The sequence below is a fragment of the Lissotriton helveticus genome, chromosome 6 (assembly GCF_964261635.1).
Source record: "Lissotriton helveticus chromosome 6, aLisHel1.1, whole genome shotgun sequence".
Lineage (NCBI taxonomy): Eukaryota > Metazoa > Chordata > Amphibia > Caudata > Salamandridae > Lissotriton > Lissotriton helveticus.
This window is the reverse complement of record NC_136067.1, coordinates 865,002,648-865,020,784: the sequence shown is the minus strand read 5'-3', so window position 1 is coordinate 865,020,784 and position 18,137 is coordinate 865,002,648.

Below are 18,137 nucleotides of genomic sequence, written 5' to 3'. Positions count from 1 at the left end.
TTACCTGTAGATCCTCCTGGTCCTCAGCTGCAGCACTGTCCAGTCTTTCCGCTCCTTCCTCCAACTCTGTTGGGATGAGTGACGCCACCTCCTTCTCCAGTGAGTCCAACTCTTCCTGGTCCTCAGGTCCTCCTACGGTCCTCTTGCTGCCCTCGGGTTCTTGGCCAGTTTCTATTTTGTCCTGCGCTTAAAATCATGACATTGTTCCTTGCACTCTGGCACTGTCCTGTTTGCTTGGCCTACACTGTTAATCTTGTCCACTATGAGCTGCCAAATGGCGTCTTTCTTCCCTAATGGCAATCTGGAGGTGAGAAAGACACAGTCTTCACTTTTGGTCACCTCAGATAATATTTGGTTCTCCATCTAACTGAAATTGCTCTTCCTCTTCCCCTGGGATTCTGTGTGGACATCTTGGCTGATGTCGGGGTTGTTGCCCTCACTGTTACGCAGTCATGTGTCAATTCTCATGCATATGTCCTTAATATTTTGAAACAACAAAGCAACATCTCCTTACCATGTCTAACAATACTTTCCTATAAAATGACCTTCAGATTTACAAATAAAACATTTTTCTAAAATATGCACTCTTGCTCTTTCAGACCTTAGCGCCGAAGGTGTCGGCACTATAAAATAATTATCTTTAACCAGCTGTCAGACGCTGGTGCTTCCCTCTTCCTCTGATGTTTAAACCATGAAATGTGCATGCAGAGGAATGCCGATTAATTTGGCTCCTCGTCTCTGCTAACCAAAAAGAAAACTTTGTTTTCAGCAGTCAGCCATTACACAAAGGCATATTCAGTTCTCAGCTTTTATTGAATCAGCTTTCATCCGAGATAAAAATAGGCGCATGCAAGCAGCATCTTCCATATTGTGAATGACTGCCATATTCCCTACTCAATATTCACAGGCCATATACTTGCCTCGCACATAATCGCTGGAAAACCTTTTCAATTTGGTTATTTTTGTCTCTTTTCGCTGAATACTAAATGGGAGTACAATGCAAGAGGTTAATCTAATTTAGAATGTTTGGGATCTAATAATCACAGACATTTCTTCTTCTATTTCTGTTCCAGATAAGCACTTTAGAGAAGGGCTGTATTTTCCTTTCCCGAAGTTCACATGACTTGTACAAAGCAAAAGAAATGTTCTGTCTCCGATTAACGTTTGCTTTGTAAATAAGAATAACATGCAATTTAAAAAGAGATTATACATTGTGCAAATGATTTGAACATTTTAAACTTTAAAAGCCTATGTTAGCTTGGCACGGTTGATTCATTAGTAAAGCGAGAAACAAGACAAACAAAAAAGCGCGACGGGGGGTGGTGTGGTGGTGGGGTGGCGAGATAACGAGTAATAATAACAAGAAAAAAATCCGATTTTTACGCTTTACATTTGAGGTGAATAATTTGAAGCAGACAAGTAACTGATGAATACACAGGAAATGCCTGCCTTTTCAATCACATGTACTATTAAATTGTACAAATGGCAATTTTTAGTTGAAATTGGCTTAAACGTGTGTATCTGATTTAAGGTTTTAGTAGGTAGCGGCGTAGTCTATGGTAGTGCTTCGGTGAATTTCTATGCAAGTAGTATTTCTTTTCTGTATATATGACATCACAAGGTAGTATCTTGTGATCCATTAACATTTATATTATAGATGTAAAAAAGTAGTCAGTTGTGTAACAAGAAATTATGCCCCTCCCTGCAGAATGTGAGGGGCCCCTTAGTACAGAAAAACTGGGGAGAGGTGCACTCGTCTATTATCAAATTGATAACTACTAAACCAGTATCATCAAAGGGTGCTACACTACGTATTGTGCTGGCTACACAATATAGGTAACTCAAGAAAAGTAGTGAAAAACTACTTGTGGTGAGCACTGTTCCTAGTGGAAAAAACTATTTTCCTTGTGATTGATCATACGTAAAACATATTTATAAGGACATTTTTAACATAACAAAATCACCAAATGAGTATGTTTTTTGCAATAAATTGTATTAGACCCATACAATTTGACATATACTCCATATGTAGACAATCATATATTCAAGTCGAATATACATAGAATCTCAGTGAGTATGATCATCGGTGATAACAATCTACTATTTATACATCTCCATTCTGGATAAATACATAATTTACGGATCACAGTCCAATATTTAATCTTCAATGTCTCAGAGAATCATGCATAGTCTTCGATATTGCCCAATGCATTTCGGGACCTGTCGGTACCCTTCATCAGGGGCACAATCCTACAAGAAAAAACATGTATCACATATCTGTAGAATTCGAACATAACACAATGTATACAAGTACAAAGATAAAGGTCGCTATGGACACCAACCAGGGGGTAAAAACAAATAACAAATCTACGTAGGTACCATGGGGCAGATTTATGTTAACTGGCGCATCCCCAGGGATGCGCCAGTTAACATGCGCCACAGTGCGCCACTGCTCCTCCACCCATGGTGCGCCGCATTTATGATGCGGCGCACCATGGTGCAAGGCAGTGAGGATGCGTGACGCATCTCTCGGCGTACGTGCGGCGCATTGCAGGAGTCATGTCGCAAGTCTGACATGACTCCTGCAAGCACAGGAGCCACCTATTCTATGCATACTGCGTCACCCTTACGCCTGCTTCAAGCAGGCGTAGGGAATTGACGTAGAAAGTGACTGAGTGAAATCTCATAGATTTCACTCAGCCACTTTTAGGAGGCGTTCCTGCACAGGAACGCCCATCCCCCCCTGCGCAGGAACGCCTCCTTATTGCGCAGGGGTTTCCAACGTGACGCATCTCCTAGATGCGTCACGTTGTGAATAGGGCGCATTGTTTGCGCCGCCGTTGCGTCACATTACGTGACGCAATTGCGGCGCAAGGAGGCGCAAGAGCCTCATAAATCTGCCCCCATGCGGTAACAGAAATATCAAGTGTTAAAAAGCATGACTTCAATTTTCTGGAATCGTAATTAAGCCTAGAAGAAGCTACATAAATACAAGAATGTCCAAAGACTTAGGTATAAGTTCTGTTCCAAATCTATCTGAATCAGGGCCGGACTGGCTCCCGGGCAGTTGTGTGTGCTGCCTTGCTGGAGGCTAATTTCGTTGATGGGGACCTGCGTGTGAAAAACGAAATTCGTTTTGCTTTTTTTATTTAATCTGAATGGCTGGTAGTTGTCACTGAGCATATTCAGAAAAAACTCCTAACTCTGTGGTGGTTGATTCTCTATTGAAGAACATGATCAGTGTAAAGCATAGCCATGACTTAAACGAAACATGATTTCACGGTGATATTGTACGATGTGACACATGTCACGTACCGAGGTGGGAGAGATACATAGATGTTTCAATGCAGAACACGTAACTGCTACAGGGAGCCAATGTAGAGTAATTAAACAAGAACTGCATATAGTGAAAACAAAGAACAGAAAAAATGCTGGTGAAAATGCTAAACAAAACCAATACCATAATAGCCTCTCCGCCTAATATATGTACCTGTTTACTACGCGAAGCCTCTGTTTACTGTTTCTACTCGTGCAGAATAGCGATATACGAAAAAACGATCCCTGTGTACAACGGAACAATGTATCTTGACAATAAATCTGGAATGAAACGAAATTATAAACGAAATATAAAATAAAGTACTGAACACCTCTACAGTTGGCTGGAACACTGAATGCCACTTCTAGTGTTAGAAACCATACCGTCTATCCGTGCATTGATGCCTGTAGGCGCACAATATACAAATACAATCCTCTGCGATGTCAATATCTGCAACAACATATGCATACATCAATTAAATAATGCTGTGTGAGCTGGTCATGTCAACATCAGACGTGACGGGAAGTTGACATTTATCGTACCTTGTGTCACAAAGTGGATGGATTGTGATACGAAATCCACATATAAATCCTGCTAATATTCAAAGCTGACCTGTTCTGGTGTACAATGGCTGTAAACAAAACAAAAGAATTGTTTACTTAAAATAACCGACTCTAGTGTATGTTAAATAAACCAGAGATAAAAAAAAACTGAATAGCCGCACGTACCTTAAACACGCTCGTACTGTGATAGGAACCGAATGGTCAAACGATACCGTCTGGTGCCTGCTGTTTGAGTACTAAGAAGCGAAAGAATACCATACTATTTTTTCCACTAGGAACAGTGCTCACCACAAGTAGTTTTTCACTACTTTTCTTGGGGCCCCTTAGTACCCCATATCTCACAGATATTGATTGATGTTACGGCTAAATAGTCCCCATAATTGGTTGAGAGGCCCCTGAAGGTTTAACGCCCCCCCCCCCCTTCACCCTGCACCTCTTCAGCGGCAGGGGTTTGTGCTACACCCCTGCAAGCAGGAAACACAAGTATGGTGGTGGCATAGTCCATGGTAGTGCTTCGGTGAATTTCTATGCAAGTAGTATTTCTTTTCTGTATATATGACATCACAATGTAGTATCTTGTGATCCTTTAACATTTATACTATAGATGGAACTTGTTTGGAACTTACCGGCTCCAGGAGGGGTCATCCGCCTTCACCAGCACCAGCACTGCTCAGCGCCACTGGGTCCCTGACGTTGTGGTCGCCCCCGCCGCTGTGCAGCGCCATCGCACGGCCGCGGAGCGGAGCGGACCACAACTCCCAGCGTGCCTTGCTGACCGCCCACTTCCTGCACAAGCGCCGGGAGGCGCTACAAAAGGCGACAGCACCCGCAGGGGAGCGGGGAACTTGTTTGGAACTTACCGGCTCCAGGAGGGGTCATCCGCCTTCACCAGCACCAGCACTGCTCAGCGCCACTGGGTCCCTGACGTTGTGGTCGCCCCCGCCGCTGTGCAGCGCCATCGCACGGCCGCGGAGCGGAGCGGACCACAACTCCCAGCGTGCCTTGCTGACCGCCCACTTCCTGCACAAGCGCCGGGAGGCGCTACAAAAGGCAACAGCCCCCTCCGCCTCGCGGACGCGCGCGGGCGGCGCCGGGCGGAGCCCGGGCAGAGGGCGGGCCGTCTGTGGCCGTCGGGGGGTGACGGAGGCTGGGCCGGGCCACGTCCCTTACTCTCCACTATCTGTAAGTACACCTGCCTAGTGGAGCCCACATCTTGTGCCCCGCAGTATGCCGACCCGCTCAGGAAAGCCCATCAGGAGTGAAGGTGATAGGGGGTTAAAAGTCGCTAGCCCTGTGATAGGAACCATGGATCGCTTTATCACCAGGGTGGCGGCGGTGATTGACAAGGAGATTGCTATGTCAGAGCGGCGGCTATCAGAGGTATACCTCCCCTCAAGACGTTTATCCTTGGGGGTTGCTGCCCAGTCGCCTACACTGATAAATGCCCGGTCACAACCTGTATCTCCACCTAGTGGGCCTAGCATCTCCACCGACCCCCCCTTGCTGGCTGGTATAGAACTACATATAGAGAGGCTGGAAAACCTCCTGGTTGAACATACATCTATGGTTACCGTGGAAGGCGGCGGTCTTAGCAGGCTGCCTTCCCCTTCACCCCTACCCCTAAGCTGTCCGCACGAAGCCACCGAGGATTCTTTCTCATTAAATTCACTCACCTCCTTAGTAGAAAGCCCAGTAGGGGAGCCAGACAGGGTACCCACCAACTCCCAATCTCCTGACATTAGCCAGGGACTCAGGCCCCCAAGTAAAAAACAACGAAAGCGCAAAAAGGGTAGGTTAGTAAGACAGGCTGCTCTTTATCAAAGAGCAAGAAAGTTAGCTGGATCAGGGATGAGAAACTTAAGGGACGGGACCGTAGAAATTGAAGCTGACAAAGAAAGGGATCCTATGACCTCTCCCAAGGGGCTACATACTGGTGATAGTACGGCTAAAGCTCCTAATTCCACCGACCCAGTAGTAGCCAGTCATATCCTTGAGAAGATATATAGCCTCTTGAATCCTTTAGTAGCACAGGTTAAGGGGCTAGGGAATCGGATAGACAAACTAGAACAATCAACCCTTGATGGGTTTCATTCACTCAAAACTACAATTAAACAACTAGCTAGGATGAGTGAAAACAAGGACAAGGTCATAAAGGGGAATGAGTTGTCATCCCAGAGAGATCCCATAACCCCTTTAGGTACACTTAAAGCTGGTTCGAGCAATCCATTAATCCCACCTCCTAAATCTCCTCCTCGTCCCAAAGCGGGACAAAAAGACAAGGGTTTGCCCAAACATCAGGAGCCTGTTAAAAATAAACCAATCCCTCCACCACTAAAACAGCCACAGGCAGGTAGCGGCCAAATGGAAGGTCCCCAAAAAAAAATGGGCACACTGAAGAAACTCAATGGGGCGCTGGTAGGGGAAACCCATAGATCTGCATCTCAATCTATGGCCCCATCCACTACGTTACTGGTCCCTAGAAAACTAGTACGGAGGACTCCCCCAGTAAACCTCCCACCTGACTGTCAACCATTTGTTGTTGTCCTGGTTAATGTGCCCCCTCTAAAAGAGGGCCAGTTGGAAAACCACCAGTCACTTAAGAATAAGTGTATCCACTGGCTAAAAGCAAATAGGCCAATTCCGCCAGGTGTGGATGGTATTATTTTAGGTGTTCGCAGAGTGGGGTGGGTAGGCCAGGGGAAGAAGACTCAGGAGGGGGATTGTATAATTATAAACTTTCAAGATCCAAGAGTAGTCCCCTCGATTTGTACCCCTAATACATGCATGGGAGCTCCAGGGGTTAAAGTAGTGGATCTCTCTTATTTTTACCCTAGTCAAAGTATTGTCCTAACTGGAGGAAGCTTAACTTCCCCTGTTTCTGTACAGAATTGGGCTGGGGCCACAGGAGGCTTAAGGGAGAATCATTTGCGGCAACTAGAGCCTAACTGACTGGAAGCTGAGAGTAGTGTGGAGCTACCGGGAGTGTCACCCACCCATGTAAGCAGGGCAGGGGGGATGGTAGACCCGCTGACAATTCCCCAAGAACCCGGTATACCCCAGCCACACATGAGTAGGACCACCGCTAGGGACTCTCTTGCGCCCAGCGACGCTCCAGCTGCGACGGACCTAGTCTTTAAGGTTTGCAGTTGGAATGTCGCAGGGATTGCAAGAAAACTGGATATACCGGAATTCATTACATGTGTTGATGATCACACCCTGTGTCTCTTCCAAGAGACATGGAGCTTGGTCCCGGTTCATAGGGTGGGTTTTTCCTCCTTTTCTTCCCCTGCTCAGGCTTCGGTATCAGGGAGAGGGCGACCTTCGGGCGGCCTACTCATATGGGTTGCAGCCTCTTTAGATTGCAGAGTAGTGGAGTTCCCCACAGGTTGCCCGGACATTCAGAACATTACCCTAATAGATCCAAGGGGAAGAACAGTTTTGAATATCTATAATATTTACGCCCGGGGAACCAAGGGTGGGAGGAAGTCTTCTGTAATATCTCTCCTCGAGTCCCTGTTAAAAAACACCCCTCATAAGACACGTACAATGGTGGCGGGTGACATGAACTGTACGTTCGAGCCCTTGGGCTCGGACGTCGCCACCGATCAGGACGAGGATGATGCTAGGTTGGGGGTTCCGGTTTTGGATATCCCTCCGATCAGAAGGTGGACTGAAGTGGCGCTCCAGATATACTCCCTGACCCTGGAATTTAATTTAAGGGCAGCAAATGGGAGGACAACCTCAGATAGGGGGGGTGCACACACGTATAATAGGCCTGGACACACCTCTAGGTTGGATTATATCCTAATAGATGTGTGTCTATGGTCCTTTGTAAAGGACATGCAGGTGGTACATACGACGGAGAGTGATCACAATTCCCTCTCCCTGAGTATGGATCAGCGGTGGCGCCCCCTAATGAAGGACAACATTTACCCGGTCGCCGTACCCCCGGATCTGTCCGAAGTCTCCCATTGTGGCAGACGAATAAAATGGGCAAAATTGATTCTCTCTGAGGGAAAGGTAGGGGAAATCTTAACCCTTTTAAATCAAGTGGTAACAGATCTTAGAAACCCATTAGAGGGGGCAGGTAGAGCGAGTGGACTTTTTCCCTCCCTGGTTGAAGCCTTATCTAGTGTGTTTTTATCCCTTCCTATCAACTTGGGAAAAAAAACATTTAGAAAACCTGCTGAGGGTTGGTACACCAAAAAATGTAGTTCTTATAAGGCCAAACTAGTTGAGGCAGTTAAACGCAAATCCCGTACTGAGATACAGGAAACAAGGAAGGCCTATAACAAATCCCTTAAGATTGCTAGGCAGGAGTGGGAAGACAAATTTTGGGAGGACCTACTTCAGGCTAGTAAGGGTAGGGATTCTAGGGCCTTTTGGAATCTCATAGGCACACGGAATAAACCAGATGCATCTGTGAGACCCTGCAATATCCCCCCGCAACATTGGGTAAGCCACTTCGGGTCCCTTTACCTCCCCCCAGAAGGGGAATTAAATGCTGGGAGGAAATTTAGATTAGCAGTTGTCCCCCATGCATACGATTTCTTCACTCCCTTAGAGATTGAGGGGGTCATAGGATGGGTGGCCCCGCGCAAAGCACCGGGTCCAGATGGTCTCCCTGGGGATCTTATGAAGGCTTACCCAGTAAAGTGGGGTAGGATCATTGCCGCCCTCCTAAATGACATCATGATGGGAGGGGCAGTGCCTGAATCCTGGAAGGGGGCGGTGGTAGTCCCGATCTACAAAAAAGGGTGTAGGGAAACCCCGGGAAACTACCGCCCCATAAGCCTGATAGACTCCACCCAAAAGATAGCTGGTAAAGCTGTCCTTGGAAGGATCTTACATTGGGTGGAGGAAAACAAAATCCTATCAGAATTCCAGGCAGGTTTCCGGGCTGGTATGGGGACCATTGAGCAGGTGTTTAGGTTAGCTCTCCTGGGGTGGAAGGTTGTTGATCTGGGCAAAGGCAGTCTTTATTTGGCTTTTATAGACTTGAAGACTGCCTTTGACCTAGTCCCCCGGGAAGAGCTCTGGAGGGTACTCAATGAGTTGGGAATACCTCCTTACATCTTGTCCCTTCTCATTGGTCTCCATGACCATACCTTTGCGCAGGTCCGCTGGGGCAAAGACGGAGAACTCACTGAGAGGATCCCAGTGTCAAGGGGTGTTAGACAGGGATGCGTCTTGGCGCCCACCCTATTTTCACTTTATGTGAATGGGGTGGTAAAACATCTGCAAAAAGAACCAGCCGACGCCCCCTGTCTCGGAGGAGTCCGTATCCCCACATTGCTTTTTGCGGACGACACGCTTCTGATCTCCAAGACTCCCCAAGGCCTGCAGAAATTGCTAACGCGTTTCCAGGAGTTTTGCGCTGCTAAAGGGTTAATTATAAACGTGGCCAAAACAAAATACTTAGTCCTAAATCCTCCCAGGAAACTTGGCCGTCCACCTACACTCAACTCAGTGGCCTTAGAGAAAGTAGCCGAATTCGATTACCTCGGTATTCGGATTACGGATAGGATGTCCTGGGCAAACCACATTGAGAAAATGGTCCTAAATCACAGAAGAGTAGGAGGAGCACTTGTGAGGGAGTTTTTGGCCTCACCTAGGAGATCGCTTTCCCCAGTAATTGACATCTACAAGGCTAAAGTAGTGGCATCAGCCTTGTATGGGGCTGAGCTGTGGGGCCACTGCCGATTGGATGCCCTAGCGATAGCGGAGACCAAACTCCTAAAATCTATTATTTCCATTCCTCTGAGCACGCCATCTGTACCAGTGCTGTTGGACACGGGCTGTAAGAGCATCCAAGATCAGGCTCAGCTTCGCCCTCTCCTATTGTGGACACGAATATGGAGGGGTGAGGACTTAAAATCCTACGCCGATGGCTTGGGGGAAATAATGAGTTTGGGGGGTTGGGCCAAAATCAGATGGCTGAGCGAAACCAAGAAGCTCCTGGAGAAGATTGGTCTTGGGGATTGTTGGACTTCACGCACAGCCCCTCCTAAAGAAGCTGTTAAAGCGCTCTTTTGGAAGTGGACGGCGGAGCGCTTAATCACAAACTCGAAGCACTGCAAGTCCACGGTCTCATTTTTACAAACTAAAGACATTGTGGCCTTTGAACCCTATTTGGACCTGATCACACTCCCATTTGATCGTGCCCTGTATTTTAAATTTAGAGTTGGATCCCTCCCGCTAGGAGCTGTGGTATCAAACTGGACATCAGTGGCCCGCGCCTCCCCGTATTGTGCTTGTTGCCCGAACAGGGTTGAGTCTATTGCGCATGTTCTATTTGAATGTCCGGATTATGCCAGGCCCCGGAGGTATTGGTTGAAACCCCTCTTTCAAATCTTGGGTACTCGTAGCCACCTAGTCGCCTTGCGCATTTTAATTACTGACACTTCCCCCCCCATTGTGTGCGGAATTGCTAAATTTTTAAAACAGTTTTGGCTTATTCGATGTAAGAGACTGTCAGTAGCGATTTAATTCTTTTCTTAGCTAAGTTATTTATCGGGCGCTTTATGTCCTTTTATTCGTTTTAAATGAGTTCTCTATACTGACTTCTTAAAGCTATGTCTTTTTGTATTTTGTATTGATGTTTTGTATATGTGCTTATAAGATATCTTGCATATCGAATAAAAGCTTATGACTGACTGACTGACTATAGATGTATAAAAGTAGTCAGTTGTGTAACAAGAAATGATGCCCCTCCCTGCAGAATGTGAGGGGCCCCTTAGTCTCCCATATCTCACAGATATTGACTGATGTTAGGGCTAAATAGGCCCCACAATTGGTTGAGAGTCCCCTGAAGGGTTAACACCCCCCCTTCATCCAGCACCGCTTCAGCTGCAGGGGTTTGTGCTACACCCCTGCAAGCAGGAAACACAAGTATGGTGGTGGCACTTATTCAACAACCTTGTGATAATATTTGTAAATTAAACTTAATTTTACATTTTGAATGTGAAAAGGGTAGTGGAGAAGATGACATACACATTTTGCTTTAATAAAGCTACATAAGGGAAGGAATGGAATAGTGATGAAAGAGATCAAGCGATAACAGGGCCAACGTTTTGAAACAGATTATTAAGGGAAAGCGTAGGAGTATTCAAAGGGTCACAGAGCTAGAACAGTGCTCATCTCTGACCATTTTATGACTGCTGCTGTTAATGTCCCACTGGGCATTGGTGTGCATTGTCCTTTATAATTTATGGCTGGTGAATTGAATGTGCTGGAAATCTTTTTCGGGTTCCAGATGCTGGTAGTGATGGCAGGGCTTCCTGAATTCTCTCTAAAACCGTTTACAAATGGGCCCAAAAAATCAAAACCCTACGGAAATTATTGTTTCCTCCAGTTTCGCCGTTATGAGTAGTGCAGGGTTTACTACACCAGTAATTGACAATGTTTGCACCCTCACAAATTTCGGTAACTTCTTATCACAAGTCAGATCTGCAGATCTTTAGAAAATGCTACAAAAATAATAGGACAGGAGGGTTTTGGTCCTGAGAACACCATAATCTGCATATTATATCCTATTTTGAAGGGTTTCATTTGTATTATGCAGTATGTCTTAGACCCTATAAATATCGAATCCTGGGGCATTTAGTTGTATAGGAGGCAGTGTATATACCATCCTAGCTGCACACTCCTAATTAGAGCATGCAGAGATGATAATTGCAGGTTTTAATGAGAAATGAAGGATAGATGGTTGAATGCTTTAGGAACTTTACTGCATTCCACTGTTAAAACGTGTGTTCCCCTACAGTGCGTTTTACGAACCACTCACTTCAAGAACATGACTTCTGACGTGCACTTGATGTGAACAATTCGTCAAGTGCACTTCTAAAGAAATTCCTACAAGGGAAAACACCAGTAGGATTGTCTTTAAAAAGTTAACAAGAATGCATGAAAAGAGCTCCCTCACCTCATGAATTTGTGTTTTGTTGTTCCTGTACCATGTTGTGCGCTGATATCACAGTGCCAATAATGAAACCAGAAGATCCATTAGATTCAGTCTACTTTCCCTTCCATCAGTGCTCAGGGTGCATAACTCTGCTCCCTAAGCAACAATTTGTGCAGAAGATGAACCGGTAGGCGAAGACAATGTCTTCTATCCTCCAGTGCCTCTCCCAAGTAGATCCCTGCTTGGGGAACAGCCCAGGACCAGTATCTAAACAAAGGGACCCCCTCACTAGAAACCAGGGATACGTTAGGAGTGGTGCAGCCCTTCAGAGGTAAGGCTTTTGCTCCCCAAAAAATAAAAGTTTTACAGCCACCCTTGGGGGAGATTTTTTGGTTAGTCCTATTTACCAAGCTCCCAGCGGGGACACAAATCCCACTAAATCACAATTGAGTTTTAATTTCATCTTTTAAAGAAAGACTAGGGAAAGCCTGCAGTCATGTCATGCCCTCCTGTCTTGCTGTCCCCAGGGGCAGAAGCCCATTAGAAACCAAGGACAGTAGATTAATAAAAAGAAGGATTAGGGAAGGTCAAACAACACATGAATCGGGCTGTGCCTCACTGAAAAACAACCTAACTGTCTTTCTCCCCGCCAAGTGGCCCCCAATTTGCCCACTGAGTGAGGCAAAAAAGCCCACTAAGCACCAAGGAAAATAGTAAAAAAAGAAGGGGTAGAGCGGCCTGCCCAGGTAATGGACCATCACCTCATAATGGGCCTAAAAGCCTTTCTGACTCTGAGAGCACTTGGGGGCTGTGTACCCCCAAATTGACCCCCGTAGGAAGCAGAAAATCCTTTGGACACTTGGTAAAAGTGGTCAATAAATTAGAAAAAGTGGTTTGGCAGCAAGCCCAGGAACCAGGTCATGTTCCTACCCAAGAATCACCCCAGAAGTTTTTCTACCACCCTTGAGATTGCAAAATAGGGGGATGTACCCCCAATCTGATCACTGTCTGTCAGGGTGGGGGCAGAGTCCACTAGACACCAGGGAAATTATTTCATAAAAGCAGAAAAGGGTGGTGGTGGCCCACTTGGGCATCGGTCAGTGCCCCTACTCTATAATGGCCCAAAGCAGTCTTTCTGCCACACCAGAGGGGTATTAGAAGGGGGGAGGGGGTGTTAAACACATTATGCCCTCCAGAGGCAGACAGTCCACTATGTCACACTGCGGGCCGACTCATGATCCTCGGCGCTGCCTGTTTTCTCTTTGCCGGCCGTAGTGCGACCCGCAGCACCCCTCCCTCCTCATCGGGGCGCCACGGTACTGCATTGCGGACCGCTGTGGCCATTTCGACAGCATCGCTGAAAGCACCCATGATGCCCATTGGTTTTCGGGCATGCCGCATACTTGCACTGCGGTCCATCTGCTTCCCAAGGCACCTTGGGACATTGCACTCACCTGGTGTGGGCGTCTGGTGATTCCCCTTCCTTCGGGGCCATATTGTTGCTCTCCTCTTCATCTTGCTCCCAGAAGACTATAGGGGAGGGTTACTTTACCTTTCTAACACGGCGATCAATTTATAATGCACTTCACTTTTTCCCATAACCAATATGGCGACACCTCTCCTTTCTGGTTTGTCACTTAGTGTTCGTGTATGTCACTTCCTGTACATCATTTCCTGTTTTTCTGTATATAAGGGATCAGAACCTTTCCTTCCTTGCGTTGCAACATTCCTTGGTCCTGCTGGTGTGTCCTCGCTCTTGTTGGTTCCGTGGCTCCTCTTTTGGTGATTCCTTCCTTCCGTTGGTGCTTCCTTTCCCCTTGCTCCTTTTGCTCCAGGTTGTCTTCCAGTCTTCTCCTGGTTCCTTTTGGGGTCCTCGTCTTCCAGTGTTTTCTGGCTCCTTTTTCCCTACAGGCTTTTCCTTTTGGGACTCCTTCTCAAGGGCACTGGCTGCTTAGGCTTTCATTGTCAGCAGCACCGCGGCTAACGGAAGGGGCCGCCCCTATCTCGGCCAAACCAGGACATACAAGAACCAAAGCCGGGAACCTTCCCAATGCCTCAAGACTAGTAAGAAAGAACCTAAAACCGACAACTAAAGACCAAAGCTTAAAAACGAACAGAAACATAAAGGCATGGGGGCAGCAAAATCCAGGCAGCAGGCAGGGGCCCAGCTAGGGAATGGACCTAATAGTGTTTCTGATTGCCAAACAAACTAGCGGTTTACCACTAATGTACAACCCCAAAGGACAGAAACCCCACTAGATAGCAGGGACAAATTGACCTACCAGTCATTCCACCAAGATGAGAACTGTTTGGGAGGATTTAATCCCAAAATTCCCACTTGGGCAAAGGCAGAAAGCCTGCTGGACACCAGGAAAAATTGTCAAAAAAAGAAATGCGGATGGCCAGGCATTTGGGTGTGCCCCCTCGCAAGAACGGGTACAACAGTCAGTATAGTCTTTCTGCTCCTCTGGGGGGCAGATTGAGAGGTTTACCTCAATTTTCCCTTCCGGGGGCTTACTGTTCGCTACACTCCAGAGACGAATTTTCTTTTGTTTAAGTTTAAAGCTTTATTAACAAATAACATGTGATAAATATAGTTGCAAGAAAAGAGGTGGCCAGCATAGGAATGGGAATAATAAAGAAATTAATTGGATAAAGAAGATGATTACATAGAAAACAAATGTGTAAGTCTTTAAACAAAAATGAAAGCAAATAATTAAAAATGTAAAATTGTGAAATACAGTAAAAGATTTTTCTCTTTAACGGAAGGAGGGGGAAGATGAACATAGATAAGTGGTACAGAATGGCTTATAGTTAAATAACAATCAATTGGAGCATGGAAACAGCATAATTAAGTGAAACATTAATTGGAGGCCAAAATGTTATATAATAACAGTGGCATAGTATCAAAAATAAGAATGACAGAAAAAATCAGAAACAAATATAAATAGGAAAGTTATTGCTCAATATGTTTTACATTTTTCTGATAATAATATTTGTGTATCTGAAAACTTTCTTGCCACCATTATTAATTTTTATTTTGTATTGTATAGTCCTCCATCAACTTTCTTTTCTTTTTCACCATCCTCGAAACTTCCAGCCTCATATGTTGCCCTAGATACCATCTCAATAGAGCGTATAAACTTGCAGAACTTAAAAAACAAACAAATGTCTAATCCACATTTGAGCTTCTCCGCCGTTCAGTGTAATCATAGAACATTGATATTTTGCAGTACTGAGAGGGTCCCCTCCAACCAGGCAACAAACATTCTCCAAAGCTTCTTAGAGACCATGCTCCAATTCTGTTTCACTGGACCCAACCAGTCGGCCAAGGTGAAAGCGACCTTTAACACCCACTTCTGGCATATCTTCTTCCTTGCCAGCAGCATCATGTAGAACAATAACATGGTGCTTCTTTTATTAAGATTCATTGGGGGGCTCTACTTTACCAAAACTAATTAATCCAATGCTTACCTGCATGACATACCTGGCAGATTACCTTGCATACCTTCTCCCAAAATGGCTGAATCCTTGGGAATTCCCTAAATAGATGGACATGATCAGCCCTTTCTGGGCCACACTTCTTACAGTATACTGGGCTTGCCTTCCTCAGTTTTGACAGCTTGTCCGGGGACAATAAAAGGTCTATGTAGAGAAAATAGGTGGTACTACTCAGATATGCAGGTTTGACTGTAGCATAAATTAAACCGACAGATACTTGCCATAAATCCTACATCTGTAGCTGTGGCAAGCATCGTCCCCACATCACCTCCGGAAGGTCGAAGTCCCTGTACATCTTATTCAAGATCAGCCAGTACCGACAGGAGACCTCCCTCCTAATCTCTCGTTCAAACTGAGCCGATCCTCAAGCTCAGTTGAGCTCCCTATATCCTGCCTCTGGTCACTGGCTCACCCCTTCATCTGCCAGATCTTAAAGGCTGAGATATCCCTCCGGGAACTGCCTTGAGAGTTTTTGTCTAAAATTAGCTTTCCATCCTGCATCAACTGCTCCCACCTCTCTAATGCTGCTTGCTTGATAGGAATTGCTAACTTACCAATCAGACATTCTGGGGTTCCCAGGGAATCCCTTATTGGTGCATGTTTGCTGTAGTATGTACAATTAGTAGCTCCCTGAATGTGTCCCTATACATCGCCACAGCTTGAAGCACTTTCAGCCTCATTTCTTGTAAAATTTTGTGTCCCCAAAATTGGATCTGCCCCCTTGACATCTTTCAGCATCACCACGTTTAGGTTCTCACTTGCTACTGATTCTTTTAGTAGGCATTTGCAGTTTTTCATTTGGAAGGCCCAAGCATATACCTGGAAATGTGGGAGCATTATTCCCCCCTTCTCGTGTCTCCTTTTCAGTTTCTTCCATGAAATGCACATGCCCTTGGATGCCTACAAAGGCTGCTCTGAATCTTCCCTAGTCAATCCTTCTTAAAAACTAAGGGGGTTGTATTAAACAGGAAGATAAATTTCTGCAGGATAGTAATTTTTATTAAGTGTATCCTATCAAAGATCGTTAGAGGTAGACGAGACCAGCTGAACAAGAGAGCCTGTACCTCCTTCATAATGTTCTTAAAATTAAGCTCTGCTATTTTATCCACTTCCTGCATGATTTTAATACCTATGTATCTAATCAACTTTCTTCCCAAGATTATTAAGTACATGTGTTAGTGGCAAACAAGATATATCTCTTTTAGCATTAAGAACTGGGGAGCTCATATATGCTCCGACAAGTTTGTGATGATATCAAAATGCATAAAACGAAGCCTTACAATAGATGTTTGAAGAACATTTCCAGTCCATAGTTATTTACTGGAAATCCATAAAGCAATCGCCAACACAAGATCTAACAATTTATTATTAAGCACATTTGTGTTGCTAACTTCAATTAGTCTCCTAAGGAAAATGTTATCAATACTAAAAGACATGAGGTATGCAATATTAATGTAATTTGCTTCCAAACATTATGCCGAAAGGATAAGGTTATGAGGGTCAAAAATTAACATATGCTTTATATTGCTATTGGGGTGATAACAAGACCAACATGTACTATTTAGATTAGGAGAAAGCTTAGCAAATTGTGAGGAATTTACATAATGTGTTGCAAATAAATACAATGTTCATATTGGCTGCTTTTGGGTTTCTATGAACTTTAAACTTAATCTCGTTGCAAAATGGGATAGACCAGGTAAAGCCTAAATCCATTTCCCATAATAATTCTACATTGGATATAGGTATCAAAGAGTTTGAAATGATGAGTGATCTATAAATAAAAGAGCAAAACACACAAGGTGATGGATGGAATGTTGCACAATGGCAAAACATTCACCCCCAGTCACAGATCTGGGTTTAATCCATCGTTATTTTGCTTACCACGCCACCCCAGTTCAAACATGTCGTATGCAAATCAGTCTTGAACCTGTGCCTTATTGGAACAGTCCAGCCCAAACTGCCAAGCCATGTCTTCCTTGAACTGGAATCAAGCATCCTAGGACCGGTTTCAGGCTATCAGCCGTCATCAGCCAGGATAGCTTGACTCCAGTGGCATAGTGAGCCAAGGACCAACGTCTGGGAATACCCTTCCCACATAGGGTGAACAGCAAAACACACAAGGTGGTGGACGAAATGTTGCACATTGGCAAAACATTCATCCCCAGTCACAGATCTGGGTTTAATCCATCATTATTTTGCTCACCACGCCACCCCAGTTCAGACATGGCCATATGCAAATCAGTCTTGACCCTGTGCCTTTTGGGAACAGTCCAGCCCGAACTGCCAAGCCATGTCTTCCCTGGACCGGAATCAAGCATCCTAGGACCGGTTTCCGGCTATCAGCCGTCATCAGCCAGGACAACTTGACTCCAGTGGCGCAGTGAGCCCGGGACCTACGTCTGGGCATACCCTTCCCACATAGGGTGAACAGCAAGACACACAAGGTGACGGACCAAATGTTGCACATTAGCACTATGCCACTGCAGTCAAGGTATCCTGGCTGAAATTGAACAAAATCTAGTGATAACAAAGGTCACAAATATAAAGGGAAGGTTATTTCCACAGATAATGGTAAGAACAATAAGATAATGGAAAGAAGGACAAGATGTGACCATGACAAGTTCCCCAAGCAAAGTACTGTATTAACTTCCAAGCGACGCATGACCTGGGACAAAAGACACAGACCTAATAACAGCCCGATCAGTTCAAAATCTAGGAGTCCAGATTGATGAGACGCTCTCTACGGAAGCTCATGTCAATAAAACTGTAGCTATCTGCCAAGGACTAATGATAAACCTGAGTAAACTGTCCCTCTACTTCCACAGCCAAATAGAAAACTGGTTGTTCAATGTAC